Raw genomic sequence first — 18036 nt, 5'->3', positions numbered from 1 at the left:
CGTGGGTGCCCCCGCCATGGCCGCCGCCGCCGCCGCCGCTGCTAGGCCGCCGCCTCCCTCCGTCCCCGGCGGCGGGACCCCGGGTCTCCCCGCGCGGCCCGTGGTGGGGGTGGGGGGCGTCCGCGCGGAGGGCCCGGCCGCGTGCGCGCGGGAGGCGGGGGTGTGCCCGCGCGGCGCGCGGCGCGGGAGGGTGTGCCTCGCACGCGGCCGGGCGGGGGGTGGGGCGGCTCGGGCCGCGGGAGCCCCCTCCGAAGGTGCGCGGGAGGACACGCGCGGGCGCCCCGGCCCGCTCCCGCCTCGTGAAGCTGCTGGCCGCCGCGGGACGCCGGGCGCTCAATAAACCGTTCCTGCAAAGCGTGTTTGTGCAGTTCTCTGAACCCCGCTCGCACGTTGAGGAAACACACGCACCAAAAACAGCCCGCCCCGGGACTTCTCTCTCTCTCTCTCCGACTTCAGCGCGAATCCTGCTCCCGGTGCCCGCCGGTGCCCCTCGCCCCGGGGCGGGCACCCGGGCGGGGGCCTTGTGCGCCCCGAGAAGACACTTTCCCGCCCCGCCCCGCCCGGCGTGTGCTTGATGTTGAGTGGGGGCGCGCAGGTGTGGAGGGCCGGCGAGCGACCCTGCCCAGCACCGGGGCGGCCGGAGGCAGCGCTTCGCCCGACGCCCCCACGGAGTCGGTAATGTAGCGTGGGAGCGCCTCCCCGCCCCCGGGACGGTTCCAAGTAAGCCTCGGCGCACCACTACGTCTGCACGCAGCCCGTGTCGGCTTCGGGGCAGTCTCCGAGGGACTGCTGCCAGGTTTGGGTGAACTGAAGCCTAGGATGCTGGCCAGGCTCCCCGAGAACGGACGCTGGCCTGTGCACATGGTTGACTGGGGCCGCGAGCCGGGTCCGGAGGCTCCGTCCCCGCGAGCCATTGTGTCCCCCTGCCTGCTCTCCCGGCGCCGGGGAGAGCTTGATGTCTTGCCCAGCCTCCTGACAGATCTTGCTCCCGGCTTTTACCAGGATACACGGCTTAAAACGAGTAGGAACCACGGGAAAAGTTACCCAAAGGCCGTTTTTAGTTAAGTGGAACTCTCTACGCCGTCCGTTTAACCTCTTTTTCAGCAGATATTACTGAACGTGGGAAATGTTACTGAAACGCCTTTTGTTAACTTCCTTGGGTAGCTAGCAGGTGATCAGTGGCTACAAGAGGTAACCTGTAGGCTTAACGCGCCCCTGAACCTTGAAATGAAGACCCGCACACTTCTCTGTTTCTGATAACAGCTGCCAAGTGTGTAGCTTAACATGGCTACGAGTATGTTAGTTAAATGTGTTTCCTTCACCATGCTACCTTTTTTTTTTTTTTTTTCTTTTTGTATGCTGTAACAACCAGGGTTCACAGACTTTGGATGTGGAGGTTGCAATTTTTACTCTAGTACAGATAAGCTATATGTAGTTTGGTTAAAATAATAAACTCCTTGAAATTCTTGCCCAAGGGCAGGGGGCAACAAACAAAACCAAACCAGACCATTCTGGAAAGAGCAGCTCATTGGAGGGGGGAGGGTGGGCTCCATGGTCTTAGGTAGAATCTTGTAACAAAAATTGTATGGAGATGATCCTTGACCTAAATAAAGTAAGATTAAACAACTACAGAAACTCCACTTTTTGTTAAGAACTTATCTTTGAGTAGATTGTAAATGTGTCATAAAGACAGGTTTTGGGTAATTTTGTTTGCTTTCAACTTGAGAAGGTTGGATTCTAAAATAGGATGTGTAATTTGGGGTTTATAAACGTGAAGTGCCACTTTGTGCCTGCACACTTTTGAAGGCCCTGGGGCAGGCGCAGTGCTGCCCCAAGCAGTTCCTTCTGCTGCAGGGGCTGTTAGGAACCCTCCTGGTTCTAGATTGGTCCTGTATTTTGTCGTCTTCCCCTTTCCCCACATCCTCTGTGGCTTGGAGGAGAGGAAACATGCTGTGATGGACAGCTTTTATTCTAGCAGATCCAGAAGTGGCTGCCTCTTGGCCTCTGTGTGTTCTGTGGCACTCGAGAAGCCTACGAGCATTCGTAATCTCCTGGAAGGTGGTCCCTCGCCCTACCCTCATCCCCCTTATTTTATTTTCTTTGACCTCCAGCTTGACTCAATAAAATTGAGCGTACAGAGTTTCTAAATATAAAATGCGGACACTATGTTGAGGCTCTCGTAGCACTTGGCACTGTAATAGAGTCCCTTAGTGGAGTCCTGTCTGAGAGTGGAGTTAGAGAATCGGCCTCACCGAAGTGTGCAATTGTGTGTCTGTCAGTCTGTCCCTGGGAGTTGATGATGAGTCTGCTCTGGTTGTACTGCCAAGTCTGCGTTTCTGTTTATGTAGACACCAGCCTCCCCAAGAAGACGTTTATTTCAGGTATTGTATGGCTCGAATTTTAATGTGTGAATATAAAAAAGTTACCATTTCTATGTTCTCCCTACTTCAGGACAAAAAGTAGGTATGTATGGCTAAATGCAGCGTTGTGACACAGTGTGGGATCAGTGTGGTGACACCAGGCCTTTGAAGAGGACGATGATTACAGTCTTTGCTTAGACCAGTCTTAGATCAAGCTGATAGAAGAATCTCCAGGATGAAAACATTTGAAAGTCCTGTGGCACCTCTATCAGATAGCACTGGAAGAGGTTCTGTTCCTATCTGCAAAAGATGGTTTTCAGAGGCACAATGTGGAAGGCCGTAGATGCAGAGGAAAGACCAAAGCTGCAGAGTCCCAGGCAGTCTCGTCTCAGCAACTGAAACAGAAACGGATTGCCTGTGAGATGGTGAGTGCTCTCTCCACCTCCACCTTGTCTCCCTGCAGTGGGAACTCTGGAAGATAGAGAAGGAAGGGACCATGCATTTCCTAGGTGAGCCCTGCCACTGACTTCTGAGTCCCGGGAAAGGCTGATGTCCTCTGATTGCACTTTGTAATTCGATTTTAAAGCTTGGTAATTCATTTCAGTTAGGGGTGATTCATTTCAGTTGGGTAAGAACTGAGTTGCCAGCACACGAGTGCTGAAGCCATGGACTGAAGGAGAGGCCAGGAGGCGCTGTGTAAATCTGTAGAAGACTTTTACTCCAGGGGTGGGTATAGGAAGAGGAAGTTTGGAAGAGAAAACTGCTGTATTTTTATATACATGTATGTTTTGGATTACCTAGTTGAGGACCATGGTAGTTACATCTTGCTCTGTTTGCTCAGATGATCACATTTGGTGTGAGGGTACTTAAAAAAGTTTGTGGAAAATGGAATTAAAGGACAAGTATATTTTGGTGCAAAAAATTAAGACTCATGCATAGTTTTCTTCCTTATCTATGTTTTCTCTGAACTTTAGGAAACCTCTCCCATTTAAACTTGTGAAAGCCCAGGAAAACATTTTTCCTGATTTACCACTCAAGAATTTTTACATAAAGAATTAAAGCTTAATGGTTTAAATAATAACTAGCTTACTTGCTAAATGATTGTGTGTATAGTAAAGTAGCATTTATACATATATATCCTCTTGTATGTATTCTGCTTTCATAGGAATAAAGAAATGGATAGTTACTTTGGAGATCTTATGTTCCTGTTTTAAAAAAATGATGAAATGTTTATGTTCATTACTCTAATTTCATTAAAAGCAGATTATGTTTTAAAATTACTTATTGAAATAGTTCTTTGTGGGTAAAAATGTTATGAAAAAAATGTGTTTAACTTAGAACGTGGCGTTTTTAGATAGGGGAAAGTGTAGTGATAATCCAGTTCCGAAAACATGAGAAATAGATATTCCTCTGTGCAGGGAAGAGTCTCTTGTTTGTTTATTATTTATTTTAAAGTTTGATTTTATTTATTTTGAAAGGTAGAGTTACAGAGTGAGAAGGAGAGAGAGAGGTCTTCTAGCCGCTGGTTCACTACCCAAATGGCCACAGCTGCTGAGGCTGGGCCCAGCCGAAGCCAGGAGCTTCTGGGTCTCCATGTGCGTGCACAGGCACAAGGACTTGGACCATCCTCCACTGCCTTCCCAGGTGCATTAGCAGGGAGCTGGATCAGAAGTGGAGCAGCCAGAACTGGAACCGGCACCCAGCACCCATATGGGATGCCAGTGCTACAGGCAGCAGCTTAACCTGCTGTGCCCAGCACCGGCCCCAAGTGTCTCTTTTCTGTTTCTCTTCACTCAAGCTTTCTTGATTAGAAAATGTGGCAAAAGTTTTATTTTTGTTTTAGAGTTGTATTCAAGTTAGGATCTTCTGGAAGTAATACCTGTAAAATGCTTGCATTTTAGGGAGTATTTGGAGGTGTAGGGTACTAATGAACTCATGTATGGATCTGACCAGCTCCAGGTGTCTTCGTAGCTTGGTTCCCTTCACAGCATTTGATAAGTAGGCACGGTGGAACCTCCGTTGTCAGTTGTTGGGAGACTTCGTTCGGATGGAAACGTTTCTGTCCAGTGGCCAAGCCTGTCTTCTCGTAGACCCTCTGTGAACAGCTCAGCTTGCATCTGATAGTCTCTGTCTGCTTTGTATGCGTGGAGCCAGGCAGCTTAGAACAGTTCTCCAGTAATCAAAGACTTGAGCCTTGTGGGCACTGCTATGCTCTCACTTGGTATTAAAGTTTTCTTGGGTTACAGCTCATTGCTGCAGCAAGTGATTGAAGAAGGAGCCCTGTTCCTGCCCTTGAGCTACAGCTAAAGTACAAGCAGTGGCTTAGGGGTGAGGAGTCTTCCTCACCACACACGGTTTGTATGTATGGAGCCTGCCAGCAGTTGACATTCTGCACTGGTTTTTTTGTTATTGCTTGTGATTCACATTCAATACTGCTGTTTATAGTTTTTAAAATCTAGATTATATCTAGAATTTTTATGCAGATTACTACTGAATCTTCTCACCTTCCAGACTATAAAATCACTTTAAAGAAGACTTTCCAAGGCAATCAGAAGTGAATTCTAGAGTAATATCTAGCACTCTTGCTCTATTTGTAGTATAACTCATCTAAAACCAATGGAATATAGAAGTGTTTTAACATAAGGAGGGGCGGAAGGGGAGAGAGATGATGATGAAATACTATGGTATGATTAGTATTTTATACAAAGTTGTTAGACTTTATCAAACTTGTAATTACTATTTAATTATCCTGCTTTTGTGCTTTATCACTGGCTTAGATACTGGCTTTCATTCCTAGTATTTTTCAGGTTTATCTGTTCAAGATGAGAATACCTCATTTTAGTACTCCTTTTAAGAAAGCAGTATTCAGGTGTGACCATAGACACATTTAGGGGAACCAAATTTAAAGAATTAGTCAAATCAATTGGTAAGTTACCACCTTATCTAGAGGGAAGAGTATGCTCAATAGTTTGGAAAAGGACAGTTAACCAGTTGTCCTTTTTTTTAAATTTGTTTTATTTGAGAGGCAGAGAGAGAGAGAGAGAGAGAGAGGTCCTCCATCCGCTGGTTTACTCCACACATGGTTTACATTGGCCAGTCAGCTGGGGCTGTGCTGGAGCCAGGAGCCAGGAGCCAGGAGCTTCTTTGGGATCTCCCACGTGGGTGCAGGGGCTGAAGGGGTTGGGCCTTCTTCCACTGCTTTTCCAAGCCATAGCAGAGAACTAGATAGGAAGTGGAGCAACCAGGACTTGAACTGGTGCCCGTATAGGATGCCGGCACTGCAGGCGGCGGCTTTACGTGCTACGCCACAGTGCTGGCCCCAACCAGTTGTCTTAATCCAGTCTTGTCCTGGTTGTTGGTCTCAACTGAGAGCCTGGATTGTTTACCCATGGCTCAGGTCTGACCTGCCACCTGTATTTTTATGGCCTGTGAGCTAAGAACGAATTTTACAGTTAAATAGCTGAAAAATATTTTATTATTGAAAATTATATGAATTATAAATTTTGTAGCCCATGAATGAGACTGTATAGGAACATAACCCTGTTCCTTTATTATCTGATCTTTTACAGACAAAGTTTGATTTACAGTGTACAGACAGGGTTTTCTGGATTCATTGAGCATTTCTCTTGGCTTCTTAGGGCGCTGTTTTGTGTCATTTCTCTTTGATTCCTTCCTTTTTCTTTGTGTAGTATATCTTTGATTTACAGTTGGTTGGTTTGCTGTTTTTGTAACAAGCTGACAGCTTGCCTTTCCTCCTGTGCTCTGTGCTTGTAGCCTCCCGGATGTCCCCCTTGGCCCCATGGACTTGGTGCTCAGAACTTAACGAGTTGCCGACCCTGAAACTTGTCTGTGTTAGTGCTAAACTGATTTCTGCCTATTGTGTCTCTGTCTTTTGTCATCTAGGGATGCACAAATCTAAATTCTGTTGTTTCTTGAATTCCCAATACTGTAGAGTCTCTTGCTTGCCCTCGTTGAACTGCTTATCTTTCTTGGACTCCCAAGTTTCTTAGCTGGTCTCCTCCTTGATATGGGATTATAGTTCCTGCTTATAAAGGCACTTTTTGATGTGCAGAAATAGTTGTACTTGAGATTCTTTAGGAGAATTCAGCTGAAATGCATTTTTTAAAAAGACATACTTGAAATGCTGAGTGGCGGTGAGTGACATAACGTTCATCTGCTGGGTCACTCCTCAGATACCTATAGCAGTTGGCTCTAGGCTAGCCAAGGCCAGGAGTCAGGAACGCCATCCAGGTCTCCTACATGGGTGGCAGGAACCCACGCAGTTGGGCCATCATCTGCTGCCTCCCAGGTGCGTTAGGAGGAAGCTGGATCAGAAGTGCCGAATAGCCAGGACTTGAACCAGCACTCTTTTTTTTTTTTTTTTTTTTTTTTTTTGACAGGCAGAGTTAGACAGTGAGAGAGAGAGAAAGGTCTTCCTTTTTCCTTTGGTTCACCCCCCAAGTGGCTGCTGCGGCCGGTGCGTTACGCCAATCCGAAGCCAGGAGCCAGGCGCTTCCTCCTGGTTGCCCATGTGGGTGCAGGGCCCAAGAACCTGGGCCATCCTCCACTGCCCTCCTGGGCTACAGCAGAGAGCTGGACTGGAAGAGGGGCAACCGGGACAGAACCGGCATCCCAACTGGGACTAGAACCCGGGGTGCCGGCGCCGCAGGTGGAGGATTAGCCTAGTGAGCCGTGGCGCCAGCCGAACCAGCACGTAGGGGATATGGACGCCCCAGTTGGCAGTTTACCTCGCTGTGCCACAACGTCTGAGAATAGAAGTCCTTGTATAGTGATGGCTGGCTTTCTCTTTCACGTTTTTCTTTTTTTTTCTTTCTTTCTTTTTTTTTTTTTTTAAAGACATATTTTTTTGAAAGGCAGAGTTATAGAGAGCAAGAGAGTGTTTTCCTCTGCTGGTTTACTCCTCAAATGACTGCAACAGCCGGAGCTGGGCCAATCCAAAGCCAGGAGCCAGAAGCTTTTTCCGGGTTTGCCATGTGGGTGCAGAGGCCCAAGGACTTGGGCCATCTTCCGCTGCTTTCCCAGGTGCTTTAGCAGGGAGCTGGATTGCAAGTGGAGCAGCTGGGACTTGAACTGGTGCCCTTATGGGATGCTGGCTGTGCAGGTGGTGGCTTAATCTGCTATGCCACAGTGCCAGCCCCCAGTGATGGCTTTCTGATTTCCATGCTAGTTGATTATACGAACATTGGCCAAATCATAGCACATCTCTCTCCTCTCAAACATTCTGAATGGAATCTGGCGTCCAAAGCTACCTCTGATACAACTCCTAACCTATTTTATTAAACCACCTCTCTGAATTTCTTCCACTCTCCATTCCATATACCACGTAAAACTGCTGCAGATCTTTATAAATGCCATTCGCCTTTTGTGCTTATATCACACTGTTTCTCTGTTTGGAATGTTCTCCCTTTCTGGGGTCTCATCCCCATGAAAATCCGCTATTTGGAGCATCAAACAGGTACTGAGGGCCCGCACCCTCAGGAGTATAGATTGTGACGCATCCTTGGTTGCACGCTTTTCTGTTCGGATCACATGGGTCACATTCCACTTTGTATTAGGTCACTGGTGAATGCATCTTGACCTTTGCTAGTTTACACATTTTTGAGGATCTGTTCTGTTTCATTTCTGTCCTCTGCTGTGCTTTTCACATATGGCAGATAATCAGCTGCCTTGAGGGGATTAGTATTGTCTCTAGAACAGTTCTCTGATACGATAAATCGTGTTGGTTTTTGTGCTAGTAGATTGCTTTCAACTCGGTGCACTGTGCTTGATCTGTGTGAGTTGCATGCCGACCAGAAGTTGTGTGGATTTCTGAGGCTATTTTACTGCACGTAGTTTTGTTTTATTATAATTTAAGTACCTTGTGAACTCATGAAATGAGTGTTTTTTTTTTTTTCTTTCAACTGGATTCTTGGGGGAAGACTTGATAAAAGGTGAGTCACTAAAATAGCTGTAGAAGTAAATAGAGTTGAAATTAATTAATTTGGGAGAGGAGTAACAGAAGTTCAGGATTCTGTAAGTAGATGGTTTAAGAGGATCTCTTAAAATTTTTCATGTAAATTAAACTGAAAGTAGAGATTGTAGATGATACATTGTATATGGTATAGACCAAACAGAAGAAGCTTTAATCATAAAGCAATTGGGAATCCTGATACCATTGTCCAAGGGCTATGACATCATCATGTGAAAGATCGATGAATGTATATGTTTTAAATACTCAGAGTGAACACATATTTTTGATTGGATATGATTATCTTGCGTGTGAAGGCTTCTGCATCAGTGTGTGCTCTGATTCTTGTTTTCAAAATGAATAGAAGAATGTACCATTTTCGGTCACCGTTCCTCAGCTGTAAAACAGTAATCCTTCCACTGGAAGGTTCTTGGAAATAAAGCGGGAACGTGACTGGCAGGCGGGAGGTTGCCAGGATGTCGTTCCGGTAGCCTTGTCATCTCAGGCAAGTTACTGAGCTGCTTTGCTTCCTTTTCCACTATTCCTGCTTCACCAGTGAAGGGACTCCAGAAGATAAGCTTATGTGTGTACATTTGTTTTGTCAGACCCCTAGACTGAGTCACACCTGACACAGTTCTGGCTTGGCAAGCACTGGAGTTGGTGGTGTTTGTGCGCAGGCTCTGTCCTCCTACTCCCAGCTAGAAATTTAGATTTTACAAGGAATCTGATTTAAGATGTTGGCAATTAATTAAAAATATTTAGGCACCATGGACTGGATGTATCTGTGGGTCAGATATAGCTGTCATTTTGTAATTTCTGACTTAGAAGATTGGCTTTCGGCTTTCTAGGAACCTCTCAGCACGTTGACAAAGCCCACCTTGTTAGCTGTCCCTGGGTTACAGTAGGACTGGTAGTCAACTTAGTAAACAGCAGTGGCGTTCAGTTCTGGCAGGTAGGGTTAGTCCCTAGTTCTAGACTGATGATGTTTTATGCATTTAGGCTGAAGTGTTCAGACTTTAGAGACGTGCATGGCTTTAGTATGAGTCCCGAAGTATGCCTAAGCTTTGTCAGAAGTTGGTAGTCATAGCTCACTTTGTCTTTGGAGGATAGCTTATGTTAAGCATGCATCAGCACCCTGTGATGCGCACCCGTTTTATTGACTTCTTCAGGAGCTGGCAATACTGTTCCCTCTGCAGGGCTGCTGTGTGTAGAAAATGACATTTGTTGGTTGAGGTGCAACCATGAGTTCTCGGTAGTTGTGGCCCGCGGACTTGGATCCAGGCTGTTCCTGCGTGTCTTTGGCTGCACAGTACAGTTGACCCCCTTCTCCCAGTCGTGTGAAATGTGGCTCCAGTGCCCCGTTGCAGGAGTGCCTGCTTACTTAGGGGTCCTTCAGCTGGTGCAGGTGAAAGCCTTGCCGTGAGATTGCAAGTGAAAGCATGAGCTTGACACGCCTTTCTCTGTGGAGCTCCCCCCACCCCCCGCTTGCGTTTCGGGTGCTGGGAGATGCTCCTGTGAGAGCCCGTGTGCATGCAGCCTTGGCCGCTGTGAGCAGGTGCAGAGCTGTACCTGCCCTCTTGCAGTTTGTGTCCACATGCCCTGTGTGGAAAGTGTGGATGTGCAGCATCCACCACATGCTGGTTTTGATTCAGATTTCCAGTGATTCTTCTGTTGAATGAGAAGCTAAATGTGCGGGTAGGGTGTATGCCAGCCATGTTACAGGACAGGTGTACCTAAGTTTCTGTTTGCATTTTAAATTTTGACCTGTTAAGTCAGTGAAGTGACCTAATCACTTACTAGATTTTGATTGTCTTTCTTTTGCTGGTGTACTACTTGCCTTCTGTCTTGTTAGCTATCATGAGAAAGCAATTAGAAGTATATGAGCTTGAAACCTTAAGGACAAGTATCTATCAGGGAGAGGCTTGTTAGCGCGGTTTTCCTTATAAGAATGCCCTTCTCATGGGTTGACTATGCCAGGGCCAGGGACTTTCAAGTTCTTTCTGTATATTTAAGAGTGAAGTTAAAAACCTCTGACGTTACGTTCCTTGTCAGATATTTTACCTGATGAGGATGCAGTCACTGGATGCTGCTTATGATTTCGAGATCTCCTGCCTTCTGCTCAGAGAAGGCAGTCTGCATTGGTTTGTCTAGATGTTTATACCCTTCTGCTTGGCAGTATCTGAAATAGCAAGATGCGGCTGCATTCGCAATCTAGAACACTTTGCCCCTGTTTTGCATTCACTTAAATTTCCACCAGTCTTTCCGAGTAACTGTTAAAGTTACCTATTTATGGACCTACTTTTTTCTTCTTTAAGATTTATTTATGTATTTGAAGGGCAGAGTTAACAGAGAGGCAGAGGCAGACAGAGAGGGAGATCTTCCATGTGTTGGTTCACTCCCCAGATGGCTGCAACAGCTGGAGCCGGGCTGGTCCGAAGCCAGGAGTCAGGAGCTTCCACGTGGGTTCAGGGGCCCAAGCACTTGGGCCATCCTCCACTGCCCTCCCAGGCCATAGCAGAGAGCTGGGTCAGATGTGGAGCAGCCAGGACTTGAACTGGCGCCCATATGGGATGCTGGCACTGCAGGTGGTGGCCCTACCCACTACGCCACAGTGCTGGCCCCTTTTTTACTTCTTAAAACCTTATTTTCTCCACACAAGGGGGAAAATAAGATTTTTAAATTTTCCATCCAAAAGGAAATAAATATTCTACTTTCAGAATCTTCTGTTCATTACTTGGTTTTCTGGGAGAATCAGAATCTGTTCCATCAGGAAGATACTTGTGTTTATATTTTCTGCTTCAATCACTTTGAAAAACAAGAAGAAACCATTTATAATCTGTTCTTTTTGAAACACAGAGTTGAAATCGAGTAGGATAAGAGAAAAAACGTGAAAATGAACCAAAAAGTTGACTTGATTGCATATGGTTGGCCTTTGAGGGAGAGTTTGATTGAAGTAAGAATTGCCTGTAGAGGGTCTGCAATAGATTCATGGAAAATGCACAGTATTTTAATATTTTCCCAGAAACTCTTTGAAGTACCCCCATCTGTGTATATATATATTTATTTAAGATATATTTCATTTTAATGGTTGGAGAGTGTGATTCCATTTTATAAATAAAAAAACTGAAGCAGAAAGGTCAGATGGCTTTGTAAATAGCCGAACCAGTACCAGCATATTCCAAGGCAGTCTCACACTGGAAGTCGTGCTTTTGATCACTGTGTCTGTCAGAAAGTACATTCTGCAGTTAACAGTGCAGTTAAGCCTCTTGAGATTAAGGAAATAGTTCCCATCTGTGTTGAATGCCTGCTGGGTGCCAGTGCTGCCTGCACGTTTGAGGAGTGTAGTGTGAAGCAAAGTTCCAGGTTTGTGGTGCTGTCCAGCCTAGTGAGGAAGACCAACTAGCATATTTGGTGAAGAAAACCAAAGCAGGATGGGGAGAAAACAAGGAGTGTCCTGTTTTACTTAGGGTGACTGTGCAAGGCAGGAGCTTCTGTAAGAGCAAGCCTTGGCCGGCGCCGCAGCTCACTTGGCTAATCCTCTGCCTGCAGCACCGGCACCCCGGGGTTCTGTCCGGGTTGCTCCTCTTCCAGTCCAGCTCCCTGCTGTGGCCCTGGAGGGCAGCGGAGGATGGCCCAAGTGCTTGGGTCCCTGCACCTGCACTAGAGACTGGGAGGAAGTACCCAGGTCCTGGCTTCGGATCAGTGCAGTGCCGGCCGTAGCGGCCATTAGGGGAGTGAACCAACGGAAGGAAGACCTTTCTCTCTGTCTCTCTCTCACTGTGTATAACTCTCTCTCTGTCTCTCTTTCTGTCTAACTCTGCCTGGCAAAAAGAAAAAAAAAAGCTTTAGCCATCAGGTTGGGGCGGAAGATGGAGACGCAGACAGGTCTTGAGGAGTTGAGTCAGCCGGTGGTCAGTCGGCAACCTTCATTTTCTGAAGGTCCTTCTCAGTCTTACCTGAAAGAATTGATGAGTATTTGTTGAATGCCCGATTGTTTTCCTATGACTTCCATTTTAAAGAAAACTTTTACTTATTTTCATTTATTTGAGAGACAGGTCTTTCGTCCATTGTGTTAAGAGTCTGGAGCTCCATCCAGGTCAGCGTGGGTGGCAGGGGTGCCCAGGAACACGAGTCGTCTTCTGCCTTTTGGGTGTGCATTGGCAGAGAACTGGAATCGAAAACTGGGACTCTGACCAGGCACTCTGGTCTGGAGTTCGCGTCCAAATGCCTTTGCCTCCTCCATAGGCCTTTTTACCTAGTAATCTTGATGTTGCCTTGAGATGCGTGTTTTCCCATTTTATGGAAGGGAAAGTTAAGGCACAGACTTGGGCATCTCTAAAAGTAAATTGTGAAATGAATCTCCAGATTGTACCTGTTACTTAAACTTCAGTAGTTCATTGCCATTCATCAATCTTACCTCATCTCCAACCTTCCCTTTCGAAAATATAAGCTGTTAGCATAGTTCATTTAACACTTTAATGCTTTGTGCTGAGATTACTGATTATTAGAACTGACTGTAATTGTTGTGTCACTTTTTTATTTGGATCATTTGAGGTTGCAGACATCTTGACATGTCTTTAATCTTAGGACTTGGGCCTTTTTCGTAACCACAGCGTAACTATTAACTCAGCATTGACATTGCTACAGTATTATTCCACAATCCTCATGTAAGTCTATGGTGTTATTCTAGTAATAATTTTTAGTTTTTAATCCAGTGTTCAGTCAAGGCTCATGTCATTGACAGTGGCAGACCCTGTTTTGTGGAACCCCTTACTTGGGATTTGTCTGTAGTTGCTTGCTCATGATTAGAGGTGGATTAACCATCGCTGGCAGGAGTGCTCCCTGGGGATTTCACTGTATCATCCTGGGAGGCATGGCAGTTTGTCCCACTGTTGGGATTGTTGAAGCAGTCATCGGGTTTAGGGGATAGGCACCTGATTGTTCAGTTGTAAACACACCTTTTTCTTGTGCTAAGAAATCTGTGGAGTAAAAAATTTGAGTTAGAATTTTTGTTCTTCAAAAATCTGCTGGTTTTGGCATCTGTTGATGGTTCTAAATCAAATTATTGCTGGAGTCCTTTAAACAAACACAGATCTATCATTTCGCCTGTAACTATTTGGTGTTCATCTAAAAGATGAGGGCTTTAAAACACAACCAAAGTACCTTTGTCACACCTAACTACAGTTCTTTAATATTTACTATTCTGTTCAGATTTCCTGAATTGCCTCTCTACAGTTAGCTTGTTTGAATTTTCAGTCTACATAAGGTCACAGATTGTATTTACTTAAATGGCTTCTTAAATCTCTTTGTAACAGCCACACACACACACACACACACACACACGCCCTTTGTCTTGCATTTCTGCATTTGGCTGGTCACTTCCTGTGTACTTCTGCTCCAGCTGTATTTTATAGACTAATAGGTAGAAGTTTAAGGTTCTGATTTGGTTTTTGGTTTTGAAGAGTATACTTCAGTGTCCTGGGGTAGCAGCACATCCAGGGGCATATAGTCTGCCTTTTAGAGATCAGTTTAGTTCTTGATGGATGTAGATATCCATCCTATTACAATTTATATTTATTGTTTATTAGAGAAATGAAGTGAGAGAGAGAGAGAGGGACAGGCAGCTCCTATACACTGGTTTGCTTCCCAAATGACTTCAGTCAGGACAGAGCCGGTGCTGGACACTCAGTCCTGATCCCTGACATGGATGGCGGAGACCCAACTAGTTGAGCCATCACTGCTGCCTTCCAGGGTCTGGCATTAGCAAGAAGCAGCAATCAGGAGTGGAAGCAGGACTTGAACCTGGCGGGCCAGTGTGGGATGTGGGTGTTCCCACTGGCATCTTAACTGTCAGGTCAGTGCCCAGCCCTCTATCCATTTTCATTTCCCGTCCTCTTTTCCTCTAAGGGTTTTGGCATCCTTGTAGTCATTGCATAGATGCATTCTTGGATTATACGTTGGAAATGACTTTCTCGTATCATTCCTCTGCATCAGTTAGTTGAGTTTTTTGACTTGTGCTTATTGCTATTTTGTGTTTGTTGTGTGTGTGTGTGTGTGTGTGTCTGCCTGAAAAGTATCCTAAAAGGTTACATTCTTCACCTTTGCCTCAGAGAGGATGTTCCTGTGCTCTGTTAGTGATACTCCAAGAATGTCCTTAATTTTCTCATCTGTAAATTGAAGATAATTGTGCCTGCCTCTTGGGGGTTTCTGTGAGGCTTAAATGGGTTTGCACATGAGGTGCTTGGCACGCCGTGTTTGGTGAATGCTTGTTGTTCCAGTGACTAGTTGTATGAGAACAGTGAGTGAGGTATAATGGAGAGGTGGAGAAGGGAGAAACGCTTCCTAAGGTGACTTCAGCAGGGTGCTTGTGCAGGTGTGGAGGGAGCTGAAGGGAAGTGCTGCTTGCCCATATCAGCTTGACCGTGTGGACAGAGCCATCAGATAAGCACATGAACAGGGAAGGTTGCCACATACCACCGTACACTGTGACCCGGATGTTGACGGCTGCTGCAGGAAAACCTGGAACATCTCCACAATGGAGCTAGTGGATTGAGGAGTGGACCACTATTGTGGTGGTTAGGGGTCTCCAGATACTGGCTTTAACAAACTACATCATGGCCCACTGAGATTTCTATGTGAACAAAGGGCATTCTTGCCTAGTCTGACTTGCCTTATTCCACATACCCTTAATTTAGAGCTATTTGAGATTAGAGGGTTTATTCTCTCAGCCTTTTTAATATACCACTCTTAGTGCTTTAAAAGGTTGTATAGGGTATGAAGTTTAGCAATCTTGATTATGTACTTAGTGATATTTGAGTCATTTATTTGACAAACAGTTGAGCACCTGCATGATGTGCAAGATTGTGTCTGGGCAGAGAGCGCATCAGTAAAGAATAGCTACAAGAACTGCCTCTGGGAGTTTATATTCTCTCTCTGAGGAGAAGGGGCGAGTCAGTTTTATGTGTTAGGTGTTGAAAGCTGTGGAAGATAAAGCAAAATAGAGTTGACGTGGTCAGAGCGGTGGCTTTTGAGCAAAGATGAAACGAGAAGGCAAGCCTTGTGCAGAGCTGGGTGTGCAGTGCTGCCTGGACAGGGCAGGTGGAGGCCCAGGGACTTGGTACCTTGTGATGAAAGTGGGGTGCCTGCTGTCGTAGTGCCCTTGTGGGCCCATGGCAGAAGCATGGAGACCATGGACCGTTCATGAGATGGGGTGGTGGTTTGGACTAGATGGTAGCAATAGAAGTATTAACTGGTCTGGATGTATTTTAAACAAAGCATCAGCAAGCTTTGCTTAGCAATTGGTAGTATCAGGTTGCGAGAGAAGGCGAGCAGTGAGCAAGGACTGGTGGTTTGGCTTGAACAGTGGTGGGCATGGAGTTGCCATTCTCTGAGATGGGGAGGCTGCGAGAGCAGGTTTGAGAGAGCCAAGCCGGATTCCTCATACTCCCACACAGGATAGATGCTAGCAATTCGTTCAGCAGCAGTGCTCCGTGAATGCGCTCTGGGAGCCCTAGCGTCTATAGAAAATACACACAGTTCTTTTGACCTGATGTCTTCGAGCTGTAGGAGTTACAGGTAAAGATTGAGTTAGATAGCTTCATACAGACTGTTCTAACTAGGTCAGGTGTTAACTTTTTTTTTTTTTTTTTAAAGAAAAACAAATGTAATTTATAGGTGGCAGGTCTAACTTTTTAAAATTCTCTAGTGGAAGGACTAATTAATACTGAGGAGAATAAAGGCAAAAAGCTTGGACCTGGGTGGTGAGAACCTTGATCCACAGCTGACGCATCAAGATTTTTCTACTCTGGGTGTTTGTTTACCCATAAGAAGCCCATTCCTGGGACTTTCTTTTTGTTTTTAACCTCCCCATGTCCCTCATGCACTTTGAATATTGAGACACGATTTTGTCACATGTGATATTTGCTCTTATTTTGTTAACATTTGTTAATATATTGTCTTGAATATTTTCTCTGAACACACAGTTTTAAACATGCATGATGTTGAATGATTGATCTTCTGTCAGTATTGTTAATTTTCTTCCTGTTAGCAAAGAAATGTCCTTTTCATTGAAGGTGGTATTGCGGAGAAATGAAGGGAAGCAGCTAGTAAGACAAATGGATGTGAGTGTAAATCCTAGTGTTGACACAGAGAGCTGTATGCTTGACCAAGTTAACTGCCTCGGTTTCAATATTCTCGTCTATAAAATGGTCATAATTGTACTTGCCACATGGTTGTTGTGAGAATTAGAGTAATACATACAAAACTAGAGAAAACGCTGTTAGTCAGAATTTAGGTGAGTATCAGCTTCTGCTTGTTATCTCTGTTATTTGTAACTCACTTATCTTTGATAAGCACAGTTTACAAGGGGGTGGTACTGAGTCTTTTGAATTCTTCCCACTAAGATTTACACAAATGTTTAGTTGTTGAGATTAGATGAAGTGGTATCATGGGTGCTATTGCTGTGTTACTTTGTATTTTCCTTTCTTTCAAAATAATAGGCTGTTGGCATTTGCTCCTTTTTTTTTTTCTTTTGAAGATATTTTTATTTATTCATTAAAAAGGCAGAGCGACAGAGACAGAGATTTTCCAAATGGCCGCAACTGGTGGGACTGGGCCAGGAGCCAGGATTCCATCCAGATCTCTCATGTAGGTGGCAGGGGCCCAAGTAATTGGGCCATCTTCCCCTACTTTCCCAAGTGTGTTAGCAGGAAGCTGGATCAGAAACAGAGCAGCCTGGATTCGAACTGGTGTTCTAATACAGGATGCTGGAGTTGGAAGCGGCGACTTAATGTGCTGAACCACAATGCTGGTCCCAGTGAATAAGAATTTTACTTGAAGAAACGGTTTGCTTGGGAAACCATCCTTACCCCTATCCCTCTTATGGGAAAAACTGATCAAAGTAGAGCTGCAGAGGCTTAGGGTGAGGGACTGAAATCCCTGGCTCTCCTGCCGTGCCTTCCACCCCCTGATGGTACACAAGGAACTAGAAGTCCTCAGAATACAGCTTGAATACCATTTGAGTTCAGTCTGGTTTTTGTATACTATTGAAAAATGTAGATAGCTGAGGTTGAAAGGTTTAATGGAAATATTCTCTAAGTGTTTTAGGGACTGTTCATCTTGCAGATACACAGAGGGTTGGTTGGAGGTCACACACACTATATTGGAATACTTTTTTTTTTAAGATTCCTTTATGTATTTGAAAGGCAGAGTTACAGAGAGGCAGAGAGAGAGAGAGAGGTCCTCCATCTACTTGTTTACCTCCCAAATAGCCGCAATGGCCAGAGCTGGACTAATCTGAAGCCAGGAGCCAAGAGCTTCTTCTGGGTCTCCCATGTGAGTGCAGGGGCCCACAGATTTGGGTCATTTTCCACTGCTTTCCCAGGTGTATCAGCAGGGAGCTGGATTTGAAGTGGAACAGTTGGGACTTGAACCGGTGCCCACATGGGATGCTGGCACTGCAGGCATCAGCTTTATCCACTACGTCCCAGTGCTGGCCCCTACCTGGTTTGTGTTTAAGTGTCACTGATGAGCTGCTCCTGTGTGTGCTGTGCTCCGCACTTTTAGTGAGCAGGGTTTAAGCTGGCCCTGTGTGAGCACATGTGTGCTGTGCCCCAGGCACTGCTCAGCTTTTCTGCTTGTGGAGTTGCCTTCACAGGGCCTCGACTCTGTGTGATAGAGTGAACATGTGTGGAAAGTCTTTAAGAATTT

The 18036-nt window shown here is 45.6% G+C and overlaps 2 protein-coding genes across 5 annotated transcripts in view; both read left to right on the top strand.

Moving 5' to 3' along the window:
- MRPS6 (mitochondrial ribosomal protein S6) overlaps positions 1–18036 on the top strand; it is a 66683-nt gene that overhangs the window by 654 nt on the left and 47993 nt on the right. The window lies entirely within an intron of this gene.
- Positions 1–18036, top strand: part of SLC5A3 (solute carrier family 5 member 3) — a 33396-nt gene that overhangs the window by 222 nt on the left and 15138 nt on the right. The window contains exon 2 of one of the 2 annotated variants that reach the window (XM_089330328.1): positions 2452–2785. The exons of the other annotated variant lie outside the window; for it this stretch is intronic. The gene's annotated coding sequence lies outside the window, so the exon portion shown is untranslated. The remainder of the gene's footprint in view (positions 1–2451; positions 2786–18036) is intronic. 2 annotated transcript variants of the gene reach the window in all.

The sequence above is a fragment of the Oryctolagus cuniculus genome, chromosome 4 (genome assembly GCF_051225735.1).
Source record: "Oryctolagus cuniculus isolate XC-2025 breed Fujian yellow rabbit chromosome 4, ASM5122573v1, whole genome shotgun sequence".
NCBI classification, from domain to species: Eukaryota; Metazoa; Chordata; class Mammalia; order Lagomorpha; family Leporidae; genus Oryctolagus; species Oryctolagus cuniculus.
This window is presented reverse-complemented; position numbering and strand designations above follow the sequence as displayed.